This window comes from Saccopteryx bilineata, chromosome 2 (genome assembly GCF_036850765.1).
Source record: "Saccopteryx bilineata isolate mSacBil1 chromosome 2, mSacBil1_pri_phased_curated, whole genome shotgun sequence".
In the NCBI taxonomy this organism is placed as follows: Eukaryota; Metazoa; Chordata; class Mammalia; order Chiroptera; family Emballonuridae; genus Saccopteryx; species Saccopteryx bilineata.
Window position 1 is genome coordinate 372,585,427 of NC_089491.1, and position 16,019 is coordinate 372,601,445.

Sequence of the window (16,019 nt, forward strand, 5' to 3'; positions counted from 1 at the left end):
GAGTTGTTTGCCTGTTTACTACAAACCTGGTCTGTTCTTTGCCTTCTTTGCCCATTGGGAGTGATTCTACCACCTTTCTGTAAATTGTTTCTTGCAAGACTGAGTTAAAGATCAACCTTTCAATAACAACAACACTACATATCAAATTTTAGTGATAGAATATCACTAAATTTCCACTGATTGAGTTAGAAATTAATCATAGCTTTGAATGTGTTAATTGCCTATCCAAGTGGTAGCGCAGTGGATGGAGCATCGGATTGGGATGCAGAGGACCAAGGTTCGAAACTCCCAGGTCGCTGGTTTGAGCGCGGGCTCATCTGGTTTGAGCACAGCTCACCAGCTTGAACTCAAGGTTGCTGGCTTGAGCAAGGGGTCACTCAGTCTGCTGTAGCCCCCTCCTCCAGTCAAGGCACATATGAGAGAAATCAATCAATGAACAACTAAGGAGCTGCAACAAAGAATTGATGTTTCTCATCTCTCTCCCTTCCTGTCTGTCTGTCCCTATCTGTCCCTCTCTCTGACTCTCTCTGTCTCTGCCACAAAAAAAATAAAAACCCAAATAAGGCAGAAAGAAAGAATTATTAGAGTCAAAATGACTAAAGATTAACAAAAATAAGAGCTAATTCCTTCTGAATGTCAATAAAAATAAGAAAACATTTGGTAAAGTGAGAGAGAGAAGACTACAAATATAAGAATGAGGATTGGTTTTAACAACAGATACAGAAGAAATATAAATCATAAAATACTATATACAATTATAGATATAAATGTTAATACATTAAATATATTAACAGCCCTGGCCGGTTGGCTTAGTGGTAGAGTGTTGGCCTGGTGTGCAGGAGTCCTGGGTTCGATTCCCGGCCAGGGCACACAGGAGAAGTGCCCATCTGCTTCTCCACCCTTCCCCCTCTTCTTCCTCTCTGTCTCTCTCTTCCCCTCCCGCAGCCAAGGCTCCACTGGAGCAAAGTTGGCCCGGGCACTGAGGATAGCTCTATGGCCTCTGCCTCAGGCGCTAGAATGGCTCTGGATGCAACAGAGCTACGCCCCAGATGAGCAGAGCATCGCTCCCTGGTGGGCATGCCGGGTGGATCCTGGTCAGGCGCATGCGGGAGTCTGTCTGACTGCCTCCCCGTTTCCAACATAAAAAAAAATTATAAATATATATATATATAACTTATATTATATATATATATATAAACAGATTGGGAGATTTTATTTAAAAATTATAAATGAACACACCTAACTTGTTTTACATGTTTTGTTAGATTCATATGTTTCATATTTTGAGCAATTGTAAATTGTATTATATTTTTAATATCCCTTTCCGTGTGTTCAACTATAGAGAAATACAACCGATTTTTGAGTACTTATTGTATATCCTGTAACTTTGCTGAACTCATGTATTCATTCTAGGAGTTTTTTGTATTCTTTGAGATTTTTTACACAGACCATAATGCCATTTGCACCAAGGCAGAGTTTTATTTCTTTTTTTTTTAAGTTCTATTTTTAGATTTTATTTATTTATTTTAGAGAGGAGAGAGAGAGAGAGAGAGAGAAGTGGGGAAGGAGCAGGAAGCATCAACTCCCATATGTACCTTGACCAGGCAAGCCCAGGGTTTGCAACCAGCAGCCTCAGCGGTCCAGGTCGATGCTTTATCCACTGCGCCACCACAGATCAGGCTGGAGTTTTATTTCTTATTTTCCCATTTGTATGCATTTTATGTCCTTTTCTTGCCTTACTGTGCTAACTAGGTCTTCCAGCACTATGTTGAATATGAGTGTTAAAAGCAGGCATCCTTGATTTGTTTCCTATCTTAGGAAGAAAGAATTCAGTCTTTCATTATTAAATATGATGCTAACTCTAGGGGTTCTGGCAGATGTTCTTATCAAGTTGAGGGTGTTTCCTTTTATTCCTAGTTTTCTGAGAGTTTATTTCATAAATAGATGTTGGATTTTGTCAAATAGACTTTCTACATCAATTGATAGAGTCTATTGTTTTTCTTTACCTTACTAATATGGTATATTACACTGACTGGATTTTGAATGTTGAATCAACCTTACAACTCTAGAATACACTGCCATGTATACAATTCTTTTTTACATATTGCTGAATTCTATTTGCTAATAATGTCTTGTTAAGGATTTTTAGATGTATTTTTATAAGGGTTATTGATCTGTATTTTTTTTTCTTATACTGTCTGTCTGGTTTTGATATCAGGGTGATACTGGTCTCATAACATGGGTTGGGAAGGGATCCTTATTCTATTTTCTGGAAAAGATTATGTAGAATTGGAGTTAATTCTTTGAATGTTTGGTAGAATTCTCCACTAAAACCATCTAGACTTGGAGGTTTCTGTTTTTGAGATTTTATAATTACAAATTAAATGTCTTTAAAAGTTACAGAGTTATTCAAACTATTTCTTTCACATTGGGTAAGTTATGGTAGTTTGTGCTATTCAGGAGTTGGAATATGGTATATTTAGTTAGTCTCAAAATACCACCTAGGCCTGACCTGTGGTGGCACAGTGGATAAAGCGTCGACCTGGAAATGCTGAGGTCGCCGGTTCGAAACCCTGGGCTCACCTGGTCAAGGCACATATGGGAGTTGATGCTTCCAGCTCCTCCCCCTTTCTCTCTCTCTGTCTCTCTCTTTCTCTATGTCTCTCCCTCTCCTCTCTAAAATGAATAAATAAAAATTTTTTTAAAAAAATATCACCTTACAAAATAGTTATGGATGATAAAGAGGAAAAGAGTAACTTTACACTGGCAATGTCTGAGAGACACCACCTTAACCAACTGATCAAGGTTAACATAACTAGCAATGGGCAAATTGAAATCATGTACCACCTGAAAGAATACAATGAGAAGAACAATTGTGTGCTATTCTTGCCAAAGATAAATATACTAAAACCCAAACACAAGGAAATCTCAGACAAGCCCAAACTGAGCACCAGTCTACATAACTGTCCTTTAATCTTCAAAAATGTCAAAGTTATGAAAGTCCAGGGAATAATGAGATCATATTCCTTGGACTAGAGGAGACTAAAGGGAGTCAACAACTACATTCAAGGAGTGCTCTCAGATTGGATCATCAAGCCATAAGGATACTTTTGGGATAAATGATGAAATTTGGTAGGCTACTGAGAAACAGATTCTGGTTTGTATCAATGTTAATTTTCTAATTTTGATGGTTGTACTAGGTTGTATATATGAATGTCCTTGTTTGTAGAAAATACATAATATTTGAGGGTGATGAAATATCAGCTTGTCAATTTACTCTCAAGTGGTTCAGAAAAAAATCTTTTTGACTTTAAAAAAATTTTCTGTAAATATTAAATATTAAAAAATTTTGTAGGCCCTGGCTGGTTGGCTCAGCGGTAGAACGTCGGCCCAGAGTGCAGGAGTCCTGGGTTCGATTCCCGGCCAGGGCACACAGGAGAGGCGCCCATTTGCTTCTTCACCCCTCCCCCCCTCCTTCCTCTCTGTCTCTCTCTTCCCCTCCCGCAGCGAGGCTCCATTGGAGCAAAGATGGCCCGGGCGCTGGGGATGGTTCTGTGGCCTCTGCCTCAGGTGCTAGAATGGCTCTGGACGCAACAGAGCAATGCCCCAGAGGGGCAAAGCATCGCCCCCTGGTGGGCATGCCGGGTGGATCCCAGTCGGGCGCATGCGGGAGTCTGTCTGACTGCCTCCCCGTTTCCAGCTTCGGAAAAATGAAAAAAAAAAAAAATTTTGTAAATGAAAAATTTTTCCAGACAGCTTCTTCCCATTTTAGTCATTCTATTATTCTAGTGATCTTAAATATTGATTAATATATTTTATATACATTTGTATTGAACATCATGTACTTATTTGGGGATCTCTCTACTTGTATATTATTTCCTCAATGAGATTATAAAACACCAAAGAAGGCCTGACCTGTGGTGGCGCAGTGGATAAAGCGTCGACCTGGAAATGCTGAGGTCGCCGGTTCGAAACCCTGGGCTTGCTTGGTCAAGGCACATATGGGAGTTGATGCTTCCAGCTCCTCCCCCCTTCTCTCTCTCTCTCTCTCTCTCTCTCTCTCTCTCTGTCTCTCTCTCTCATCTCTAAAAAATGAATAAATAAAATTAAAAAAAAAAAAAACACCAAAGAACATAGCTTATGCCTCTATTTCCTTTGTATTCCCTTATGACTGCTCTTAATAGCCACTTATACACATTAAACGTTTTGAAGCATGAATTATCTGAATAGTTGAATTGCTTCTTTCAATTTAAATCATGGAAAACTTTAAATCATCTCTCTGAAGTATTAGAATGGATTCAGGAACCAAGTATGTGTTGATTGCTCATTCACACCAATCAGTAGCCTCCAGGATTCATAGTAATACGTGCTTTGGTGGAAAAATGAGTCATTCCACTAACACACAGCTGGACTCTCACACCCAGAACACAATGGGTATGTGGAAATCTGAGTGAAGCACAAAGAATCTATATCTGAACAAGAGTTCACATTCTTCCTGTTCTGTTACATTGTGAAATGGAAACCATTTCCTGGGAAAAGGGCCAGATTCCACAAATGAAATGGTTTTGCTTAGATACGTACAGCTGCTAACCACTTACTGTTTTTATTAAGATCTGGTCTTGGTTCCAGCTGGAAAGTTGAAAGGAAGGGTGTGGGAATCCTCTTGTGAGCAATAGAATGAGTTTAACAGAAAGTCTTCTTGAATACCAGCTCTTGACTGGTTCAAGTGCTAGAAAGAGAAAAGCGTTATGTACATTTCTTGCCACCAATGATGTGTCAACCATTCCGTCATGTCCCTTTATATGTATGAACATATTTCAACCCCAAAACAACCTTAGTATTGTTTATTATGTGAAAGTTCAAGTGCGGAGAGAATAATGTAATGAATCCCTATGTACTATTACCTTGCTTCAAAAGTGCTTAACATATGACCAACCTCATTTTATCTATATCCCATCCACTTCCCTCAGGGTTATTTTGAATCATATCCTAGGTGTGGTATCATTTCATCTGTAAATACTTCAGTATATATCTCTTAAATATAAGGATTATTTTTATTTTCTTTATTCTCCTTGTTTATTTATTTTGTTTCTTTTTAGATTTAGTGACTGATATGTATTTATTGCCATCTTATTTATTTATTTTTTTTTGAGAGAGAGATACAGGAAGGGAGAGAGATGAAAAACAACCATTCATAGTTGGGGCACTTTAGTTGTTCATTGATTGCTTCTCATATATGCCTTGACCAGAGGCTCCAGCTGAGCCAGTGACCGCTTGCTCAAACCAGAGACCATGGAGTCATGTCTATGATCCCACACTCAAGCTGACGACCCATGCTCAAGCTGGTGAGCCTGCACTCAAGCCAGATGAGTCTGAGCTCAAGCCAATGACCTCGGAGTTTTGAACCTGGGGCCTCGCGTCCCACGTTGACACTCTACCCACTGTGAAACCAAAATAGTCAGGCACTTTTTATTTTTCAATTGACATACAATATTATGTTAGTTTCAGGTATACAACCCAGTAATTAGACATTATATAACTAAGTGATCACCTGATAAATCTAGTACCCATCTGACACTATACATAGTTATTACAATATTATTGACTATATTTTCTATGCTGTACTTTACACCCCATGACTATTCTGTAACTACTAATTGTAGTGCTTAATCCCATCACCTTTTTCACCCATTCTCCCAAACCCCCTCCCATTTGACAACTGTCAAAATACTCTCTGTGTCTATGAGTCTGTTTCTGTTCTGCTTCTTAATTTATCTTGTTTTTTAGATTCCACATGTAAGTGAAATCATATAGCGTTTGTCTTCCTGTCTGACTTATTCCACTCAGTACATTTCCCTTGAGGTCCATCATGTTTTTCCAGATGGCAAGATTTTATTCTTTTATGGCTGAGTCATATTTCATTGTATATATGCACCAGTTCTTTATCCACTCATCTGTTGATGGACACTTAGGTTGCTTGCATATCTTGTCTGTTGTAAATAATGCTGCAATAAACATATAGATGTATATGTCTTTTTGATGTAATGTTGTTAGGTTTTTTTGGATAAATACCCAGAAGTGGAATTGCTAGCTCTTTCTTTGTCTCTTGCTATCTAGCTTTTGTTTTAAAATCTGTTTTGTTTGGTATAAGTATTGTTACCCAGATATTTTTGTTGTTTGTTTCCATTTTCATGAAATATCTTTTTCCAACTTTTTACTTTCATTTTTAATTTTTTTGGTGTGACAGAAACAGAGAGAGTCAGAGAGAGGGACAGATAGGGACAGACAGACAGGAAGGGAAAGAGATGAGAAACATCAATTCTTTGTTGCAGCTCCTTAGTTGTTCATTGATTGCTTTCTCATATGTGCCTTGACTGTGGGCCTTCAGCAGACCAAGTGACCCCTTGCTCAAGCCAGCAACCTTGGGCTCAAGCTGATGAGGTTTGCTCAAACTAGATGAGCCCGCACTCAAGCTGGCGACCTCAGGGTCTCAAACCTGGGTCCTCCACATCCGACACTCTATCCACTGCGCCACTGCCTGGTCAGGCTCATTTTAAATTATTTTTATTGACTTTAGGGAGGAAGGATGGGTGGAAGAGAGAAACAGACAGACAGACAAGAACATCAATTTGTTCCTGTATGTGCCCTAACCACGATCAAGCTGGCAACCGCTGTGCTTCAGGATGAAGCCTTAACCAACCAAGTTATCTGGACAGGGCTCCAACTCTTAACTTTCAGTCTCTGTGTGTTTTTATTTTTATTTTTATTGAACTTATTGGGGCAACATTGGTTAATAAAATGTGTGTGTCTTTAGATCTGAAGTGAGTCTCCTGTAGATAGCATATGTAATGGTCTTCTTTTGTTATCCATTCAGCCTCAATATATTTTTTGATTGGAGCACTTAATCTGCATTTAAATTAATTTTCTTGAATATGTTTTTAATAAACAAAAGAAGAAATGAACTATTTCTCCTACAGACTCATAGGTTAATGAGTGGGTTTAAGTATTGTTAGTCTGATAAAATGGTTACAGAGTTCCCCGTCAGTTTTCACCTAATAGTTTTAGCAGGCATTAATAATCATTATCTAGCCTGACCGGGCGGTGGCGCAGTGGATAGAGCATCGGACTGGGATGCGGAAGACCCAGGTTCGAGACCCCGAGGTCACCAGCTTGAGCGCGGGCTCATCTGGTTTGAGCAAAAGCCCACCAGCGTGAACCCAAGATCGCTGGCTCCAGCAAGGGGTTACTCAGTCTGCTGAAGGCCCACGGTCAAGGCACATATGAGAAAGCAATCAATGAACAACTAAGGTGTTGCAACGCGCAATGAAAAACTAATGATTGATGCTTCTCATCTCTCTCCGTTCCTGTCTGTCTGTCCCTGTCTATCCCTCTCTCTGACTCACTCTGTCTCTGTAAAAAAAAAAAAAAAAAATCATTATCTAGATTATTATTTAAATAGAGGCTGCAAATTAGTGACATTCTATCATTCTTTCTTCATTTATGAGCTGAAATTATTTATAAATAGAAACTTTTCCACCGATGATTTGGTTTCCCTGAGGTATAATTCAGAGGGGCAGGATAAAAGCTTAGTTATTTCCTTTATTTCTAGTTTTCAAAATAATGGGTTGGTTCTTGAGTATTTTCCAAAGGTGATTTCAGGGAAGTTTTTGTTTGTTTATAATCATTATGAGGCCTGGATGGCTTGGTTGGTTAGAGCATCATCCTGAAGCACAAAGGTTGACATTTTGATCCCTGGTCAGGGCACATACAGAAACAGATTGATATTTCCTCCTCTATTTCTCCCATCCAGGTACTAACCAGGCCTGACCCTGTTTAGCTTCCGAGATCAGACGAGATTGGGCGTGTTCAGGGTAGTATGGCCGTAGACTTCCTCCTCTATTTCTAAAATCAATAAAATAAACATTAAAAATAATTATGAGCTCATAGATTTAAACATATTTGATGTATATTAACTGAAAAGTAAAGTAGCAGTGCTTTTCTATACATACTTTACTACTTATATAAAGAAAGACTGTTTTTACATTGCTTGACCTGTGGTGGTGCAGTGGGTAGAACATAGACCTGGAATGATGAGTTTGCTGGTTCCAAACCCTGGGCGTGCCCAGTCAAGGCACATGCAAGCAGCAACCTTACAAGCTGATGCTTCCTGCTCTCCCCACCACCACCTTTCTCTCTCTCTCTTCTCTCTCTCTTTCTAAAATCAATAAATAAAATCTTTTCAAAAGGAGAAAGAGGCCCTGGCCTTTTGGCTAAGTGGTAGAGTGTCAGCCCAGCATGTGGATGTCCCGGGCTCAATTCCCGGTCAGGGCACACAGGAGAAGTGACCATCTGCTTTTCCAGCCCTCCTTCTCCCCCTTTCCTCTCTCTCTCTCTCTCTCTCTCTCTCTCTCTTTCCCTCCCACAGCCATGAGTGCTGAGGATAGCTCAGTTGATTTGAGCATCTGCCCCAGACGGGGGTTGCCAGGTGGATCCCTGTTGGGGTGCATGTGGGAGTCTATCTCCCCTCCTCTCCCTTTAAAAAATTAATTACAAATAAATAAACTGACATTAAGAATGTTAATTTTAAAGGCATTTTCCAGGGAATAGCATAGGATTAGTGCATATTAAATCAAATCTTCTGTGGTTTCTACATCTGTTCTATCACATAATGAAAATTATAGTATGTTAAACTCCCCTTTCTCTGACAGTCTCTACATGTTATCAGTCACTACGCCCTATTTCTGTTTCCTCTTATAGATCTCTCGTATCAGATCTCTTCCCTTTATGTACACTGTACTCCTTTAATCTAGATGGTCATCGTTTCATGCTGGGGCTATTGCAGTTGCTCCTAATAAAGTTCCCTGCTTCTAGTCTCAGCCCCTTCCAAACTATTATTTACATATCCTCAAATAATTGTTTTTCAAAAATTCAAATAAATTTTTCTCTCTCTTTTGGTTACAATCCTTAAGTAGTGCCTTATAACCTTTAGAATAAAATCCACACCCTTTAGCATGTCTTCCGGGATGCACTATGATTGGGCAACATTTCCCTGCCCAACCTCACCTTTAGCCTTTCTGCCTTCAAACAGCTTATACTTTAGCCTCAATAAGATATTTGCCTTGGCAAATAGCCATGAGGGCTCAGATATCCTCATGCCTTTACCAAGATCTTTCCTATGTTTTGAATCCTAACCCCTCAGCTACCTTTATCTGCTTGACAAATGCCACAGCTCAACTGCTCTGAAATGTCTCCCGACCATTATGTAAACAGAAGCACTCTTTCCCCTGTGCTATCATTGCTCATTATATATATAATGCCTTTTAGGGCCGTTATCCCATTAAATTGTAGTTGTTGAGGTACATGTCTAGCTCTGATATTAGACTACAAGTTCCTAACCATATCTTTCCATCTTTGGGTCCTCATATTTTGGTATTGGGATGGGCACTTTATAGGCACTTGATAAATATTTGTTAAATGTTTGACTGAATGAGGTTGAAAATGATTTTCTGAAGCACTACAAGGTCTCAAAAGGCTTTTTAAAGTATAAAGATTAATTTCATAGGCATACTGAATGTCACAACTAGAAGGAAACTTTGAAATTTTCTACACTTATTTTTTAATTTATAGATGAAAAATCTAAGAACTAAGAGAGAGGAGCAGAACTAAGGGAAGAAAAACTATTCACTTGAAATCACCTGCTAATGTGGAAGTTGAGCCATGAATAAACATTCTGTTCAGCAGATGTTTAATATAAAATGAATTTCTTCTATTCTAATAGATTATGTATAATCTATTTTACAGATTAAACATTCAGTTAACAAGATATTAAATTAACAGGAACACTCCTCTATCTTTGGATAAATGGACTCTTTATTATAATCCAGTTCAAACTGGGATAAAGGCCCTGGCCGGTTGGCTCAGCGGTAGAGCGTCGGCCTGGCATGCGGGGGACCCGGGTTCAATTCCCGGCCAGGGCACATAGGAGAAGCGCCCATTTGCTTCTCCACCCCCCCCCCTCCTTCCTCTCTGTCTCTCTCTTCCCCTCCCGCAGCCAAGGCTCCATTGGAGCAAAGATGGCCCCGGGCGCTGGGGATGGCTCCTTGGCCTCTGCCCCAGGCGCTAGAGTGGCTCTGGTTGCGGCAGAGCAATGTCCCAGAGGGGCAGAGCATCGCCCCCTGGTGGGCAGAGCGTCGCCCCTGGTGGGTGTGCCGGGTGGATCCCAGTCGGGCGCATGTGGGAGTCTGTCTGACTGTCTCTCCCCGTTTCCAGCTTCAGAAAAATACAAAAACAAACAAACAAAAAACTGGGATAAAGTTTTGTTATCTTGGCCAGGGATCCCTATTTCCTTTAACTTGATAATATGTCTGATTAAACTTGAGCAAGTCATTATCCCCACAAGTCTAGAAGACATGATAAATACTCATATGTTAATTAAATTTACTAAACTCGCAAAGGATAACCATATTTGCAATGTTTAAAGAGAAACTCATTATTGCCACTAGTTCTGCCTATAGATGGGCACATTAAAAAAAATTAAACCCTTTTTAAATAGTAGAATTTGTGCTAAGTATGGCTGGTATGCAATTACAATTTTCATTCAAATTCCACTTATTTGTTTATCACAGAAAGATTAAGCATCATATTTATTAAGACAACTTTTTTGGGTCAAAACAAGAAATAATAAACTGAAATTTCTTTTTAAAAGTTGTTTGCTATTCCATAACGTAATGTCTGCTAATTCATTTTCTTTTTTTTTTTTTTTTTTTTTTACAGAGACAGAGAGAGAGTCAGAGAGAGGGATAGATAGGGACAGACAGACAGGAACGGAGAGAGATGAGAAGCATCAATCATCAGTTTTTCATTGCTGCACCTTAGTTGTTCATTGATTGCCTTCTCATATGTGCCCTGACCGTGGGCCTTGAGCAGACTGAGTAACCCCTTGCTCAAGCTAGCGACCTTGGGTCCAAGCTGGTGAGCTTTGCTCAAACCAGATGAGCCCAAGCTGGCAACCTCGGGGTCTCCAACCTGGGTCCTCACATCCCAGTCCGATGCTCTGTCCACTGCCTGGTCAGGCCTGCTAATTCATTTTCTAAATTTAATTTTTAAGTTTATAATTAGTTAAGTTAAATTAAATTTTAATTGAATGTTCTAAATTAAATCAAGTTGCCATTTATTTACCCCATCCCTTTGGGTCTCAATTTCCTTATCTGAAAAATCAAATCAGATTTCTAAAGTAATACCTAATCTTTTTTTTTTTTTTTGTATTTTTCTGAAGCTGGAAACGGAGAGAGACAGTCAGACAGACTCCCACATGCGCCCGACCGGAATCCACCTGGCACGCCCACCAGGGGCGAAGCTCTGCCCACTAGGGGGCAATGCTCTGCCCTTCCAGGGCGTCGCTCTGCCACGACCAGAGCCACTCTAGCGCCTGGGGCAGAGGCCAAGGAGCCATCCCCAGCGCCCGGGCCATCTTTGCTCCAATGGAGCCTTGGCTGCGGGAAGGGAAGAGAAAGACAGAGAGGAAAGTGGGGGGTGGAGAAGCAAATGGGCGCTTCTCCTGTGTGCCCTGGCCAGGAATCGAACCCGGGTCCCCCGCACGCCAGGCCGACGCTCTACCGCTGAGCCAACCGGCCAGGGCTAGTAATACCTAATCTTGAAAGAACATTGTGACCCTGGCCAGTGGCTCAGTGGATAGAGCATTGGCCCAGGGTATGGATGTCCTGAGTGTCAACACCCGGTCAGGGTACACATTAGAAGCAACTATCTGCTTCTCTTCCCTTCCTCTCCCACTTCTCTCCTTCTTCCCCTCCTGCAGCATGTGGCTTGATTGGTTCCAGCGTAGGCCCCAGATGCTGAGGATATCTTGGTTGGTCCTAGTGCAAGTGAATCAGCCACAGGCACTAAAAATAGCTCCATTGATTCAACATGGGCCCCAGTTGGGGGTAGTTGGGTGGATCCTGGTAGAGGGCACATGTGGGAATCTGTTTCACTATCTCCCCTCCTCTCATTTAAAAAAAAAAAAAAAAAAAAGGCAGCCTGACCAGGCGGTGGCGCAGTGGATAGAGCATCGGACTGGGATGCGGAAGGACCCAGGTTCGAGACCCTGGGGTTGCCAGCTTGAGCGCGGGCTCATCTGGCTTGAGCAAAAAGCTCACTAGCATGGACCTAAGGTCACTGGCTCAAGCGGGGGGTTACTCAGTCTGCTGAAGGCCCGCGGTCATGGCACATATGAGAAAGCAATCAATGAAGAACTACGGTGTCACACTGAAAAACTGATGATTGATGCTTCTCATCTCTCTCCGTTCCTGTCTGTCTGTCCCTGTCTATCCCTCTCTCTGACTCTCTCTCTGTCCCTGTAAAAAAAAAATAATAATAATAATAAATAAATTTTAAAAAAAGAACATCGTATCACTAGGTTTCCTTACTGGACTAACATTTCATAATTAATTGATTTCAAGCCATAATTCTAAATTGAATGCCCTTTGAATATATCAAACTGTGCTAGGTGCTGCATAGATTTCAAAGAAATCCAAGCCTACAAGAGTTTAGCAGAAGAGAGCAAACATACACAGAAAGAAGCAATAATATAACATGTCAAAGGGGATGATGCTCATAATGGTCTTTGGAACAGGGTCTATCAGGTACACTGAAGTAGCAGGAGGTTAATGTAAAGGAATAGAAAGAATTAATAATAATCATCAATAAATCATCAATATATATTACATCTTAGGTACCAGGCAAAATCTGGATGCCAAAAACTAACAAATCTCCATTACATTGAATAAATGAAGTAAAGCCACAGAAGGCTTTTTTTGCAGAGGGAGACAACAAAGTAACATTTTAGGAAGATTAACTGGCAGTGCTGTGCATGCAGAGTGAATTAGAGGGAAGGGGTTAGAGCAGTGGTAGTCAACCTGGTCCCTCCCGCCCACTAGGGGGCGTTCCAGCTTTCCTGGTGGGTGGTAGCGGAGCAACCAAAGTATAAATAAAAAGATAGATTTAACTATAGTAAGTTGTTTTATAAAGATTTATTCTGCCAAACTTAGCGAAAATCCAACATAAAGTACTTGGTAAGTAATTACTATTATATGCTTTAACTTGCTGTAACTCTGCTTTATAAATTTTATAAAGTAAAGTTACTTCCCTACTTTATAAATCACCATTACTGTGGAAGCGGTGGGTGGTTAGAAACTTTTACTACTAACAGAGATACAAAAGTGGGCAGTAGGTATAAAAAGGTTGACTACCCCTGGGTTAGAGACTGAGTCCAACTAGGAAAGTACAGTAACAGGCAGGCATCAGTGGGACCAGAGAGATGGCTGCGGTAATGGGAAGGACAGGAGAACAATTATGGGAGAAAGATTGGCAGGCCTTGGGATTTCATTTGCTCTGAGAGGTGAGAGAGAGAGAGGAATTAAAAATAATTGCAAGGTTGGAGGCTGGTGGTTGAAAGGATGACGGCACCACTGATGGAAGTAAGAAAGGTCATGAGAAGTGATTTTTGAGAGAAGATATTAAATTCAGTTTATCTGTGTTGAGTTGGGATGATGGTGGGATATGCATCTAGGCTATAAGCAGTGGGAGATGAGAGAGAGGCTGAAATACTGGTAAACAATCACTGCTCCTTCTGGCCTCATGGGAGTTAGCAGCTACTTCAGGACTCTTGGTAATGCCTGGCACAGCAAGGACCAATAGAACTCTGCTTCTGCATGATAGACAACATCCCTTTTGATTAATTGATGTCTGTCTATGTCACTATTTTTGGGGTTTTTTTTAATTTATTCATTTTAGAGAGGAGAGGGAGAGACAAAGAGAAAGAGAAGAGAGATAGAAAGAGAGAAGGGGGGGAGGAGCTGGAAGCATCAACTCCCATATGTGCCTTGACCAGGCAAGCCCAGGGTTTTGAACCGGGGACCTCAGCATTTCCAGGTTGACGCTTTATTATGTCACTATTTTTGTTGTTGTTGTTTTTGTATTTTTCCAAAGTTATAAGTGGGGAGGCAGTCAGACAGACTCCCGCATGCACCCAACCAGAATCCACCTGGCATGCCCACCAGGGGGCGATGCTCTGCCCATCTGGGACATTGCTCCGTTGTAGCCGGAGCCATTCTAGTGCCTGAGGTGGAGGCCATGGAGTTGTCCTCAGCACCCGGGGCCAACTTTGCTCCAGTGGAGCCTTGGCTGTGGAAGGGGAAGAGAGAAATAGAGAGAAAGGAGAAGGGGAAGGGTGGAGAAGCAGAGGGGCGCTTCTCCTGTGTGCCTTGGCTGGGAATTGAACCCAGGACTTCCACACACCAGGCCAACGCTCTACTGCTGAGCAACCGGCCAGGGCCTGTTGTTGTTGTTTTTAAGTGAGAGGAGAGGAGATAGTGAGACAGACTCCTGCGTGTGCCCCAACCAGGATCCACCCAGCAACCCTGTCTAGAGCCAATACTCAAATTAATCAAACCATTTTTAGCGCCTGAGGTCAACAGGCTCAGACCAACCAAACTATTCTCAGTGCCTAGAGATGATGCTTGCAATCAAGCCACCAACTGCAGGAGGGGAAATGGGAGAGAAGGGGGAGAGGGAAGAGGAGAGAAGCTGATGATGTGTTCCCTGACCAGGAATCGAACCCAGAATGTCCATACACTGGGTCAATGTTCTGTCCACTGAGCCACTGGCCAGGGCCTGTGCCACTAGTTTTAAGTATACTGCTCACAAAAAGTAGGGGATATTTCAAAATGAATGTGAAGTGATAAAGTATCTCCTAATTTTTGTGAGCAGAATATTTTTAACATTTAAAGGACCAGAGACATGGATTTTAGAGTCATAGCAAAGAGGATGTCAGGAGTGAAGATGGAAAGAAAAGAGGGAGAGAGACTGGAACCCGCATAGAAGGCCGGAGACAGAACTCACATTAAATACTGACATTAAGAAAGTAGCACAAGCCTGACCAGGCGGTGACACAGTGTATAGAGCATCCCAGGTTCAAAATCCTGAGGTCACTCACTTGAGTGCGGGCTCACCAGCTCACGCAGTCATAAGCGTGGAATCCTAGACATGACTTCAAGATTGCTGGCTTGAACAAATGGTCACTGACTCGGCTGGAGCACCCTGGTCAAGGCACATATGAGAAAGCAATCCATGAACAACTACGGTACCATAATAAAGAATTGATGCTTCTCGTCTCTTTCCCTTCCTGTCTGTCTGTCCTTGTCTGTCCCCCTCCCTCGCTTAAAAAACAAAAAACAAAACAAAGTAGCATGATAGCTCAGTTGGTTTGAATGTAGTGCCCAACGCAAAGGTTGTGTGTTTGATCCCTGGTCAGGGCACACACAGGAATAGATCGATGTTTCTGTCTCACTGTTTCTATAAAATGAATAAAAAATAAATAATAAAAAAAAGAAAGTATAATGAAAAAGACAAAGGAAAGGGGAAAAGGAAAATAGCATCATAATTCATAGCAGGACTATTCATAGTAGCCAAAAATTGGAAACAACCTAAATATTCATCAACTGATGAATAAACAAACACCATGTAACATATATATATATATATATATATATATATATATATATACACACACACACAATGGAATATTATTCAACTATTAAAAGGAATGACTTGCCTCGGCTGGGTAGCTCAGTTGGTTAGAGCATCGTCCCGATACACCAAGGTTGCAGGTTTGATTCTGAGATCAGGGCACATACAAGGATCCACCAATAAATACATGAATAAATGCAACAACAGCTTGATGTTTCTCGCTCTCTCCCCCTCCTCTCTTTCTAAAATCAATTTTTAAAAAATAAATAAAAGCATCTTCCTACCATTTTGTGTTCTGGAAAACAGCTTACTACAAAGAATCACCCTTCTCCTTATGACTGACTCACAGATGCCCTTCTTATTTATTTAACAAGGACATTTAGATCCTGCACATTTTCATTCTTTGCCTCATAAATGATAATAGAACTGCTTGTTCCTGCTGATCGCTCAGAACAAAATGCTTCTTAACCAAACGTTGTTTAAGCTTCTTGCCT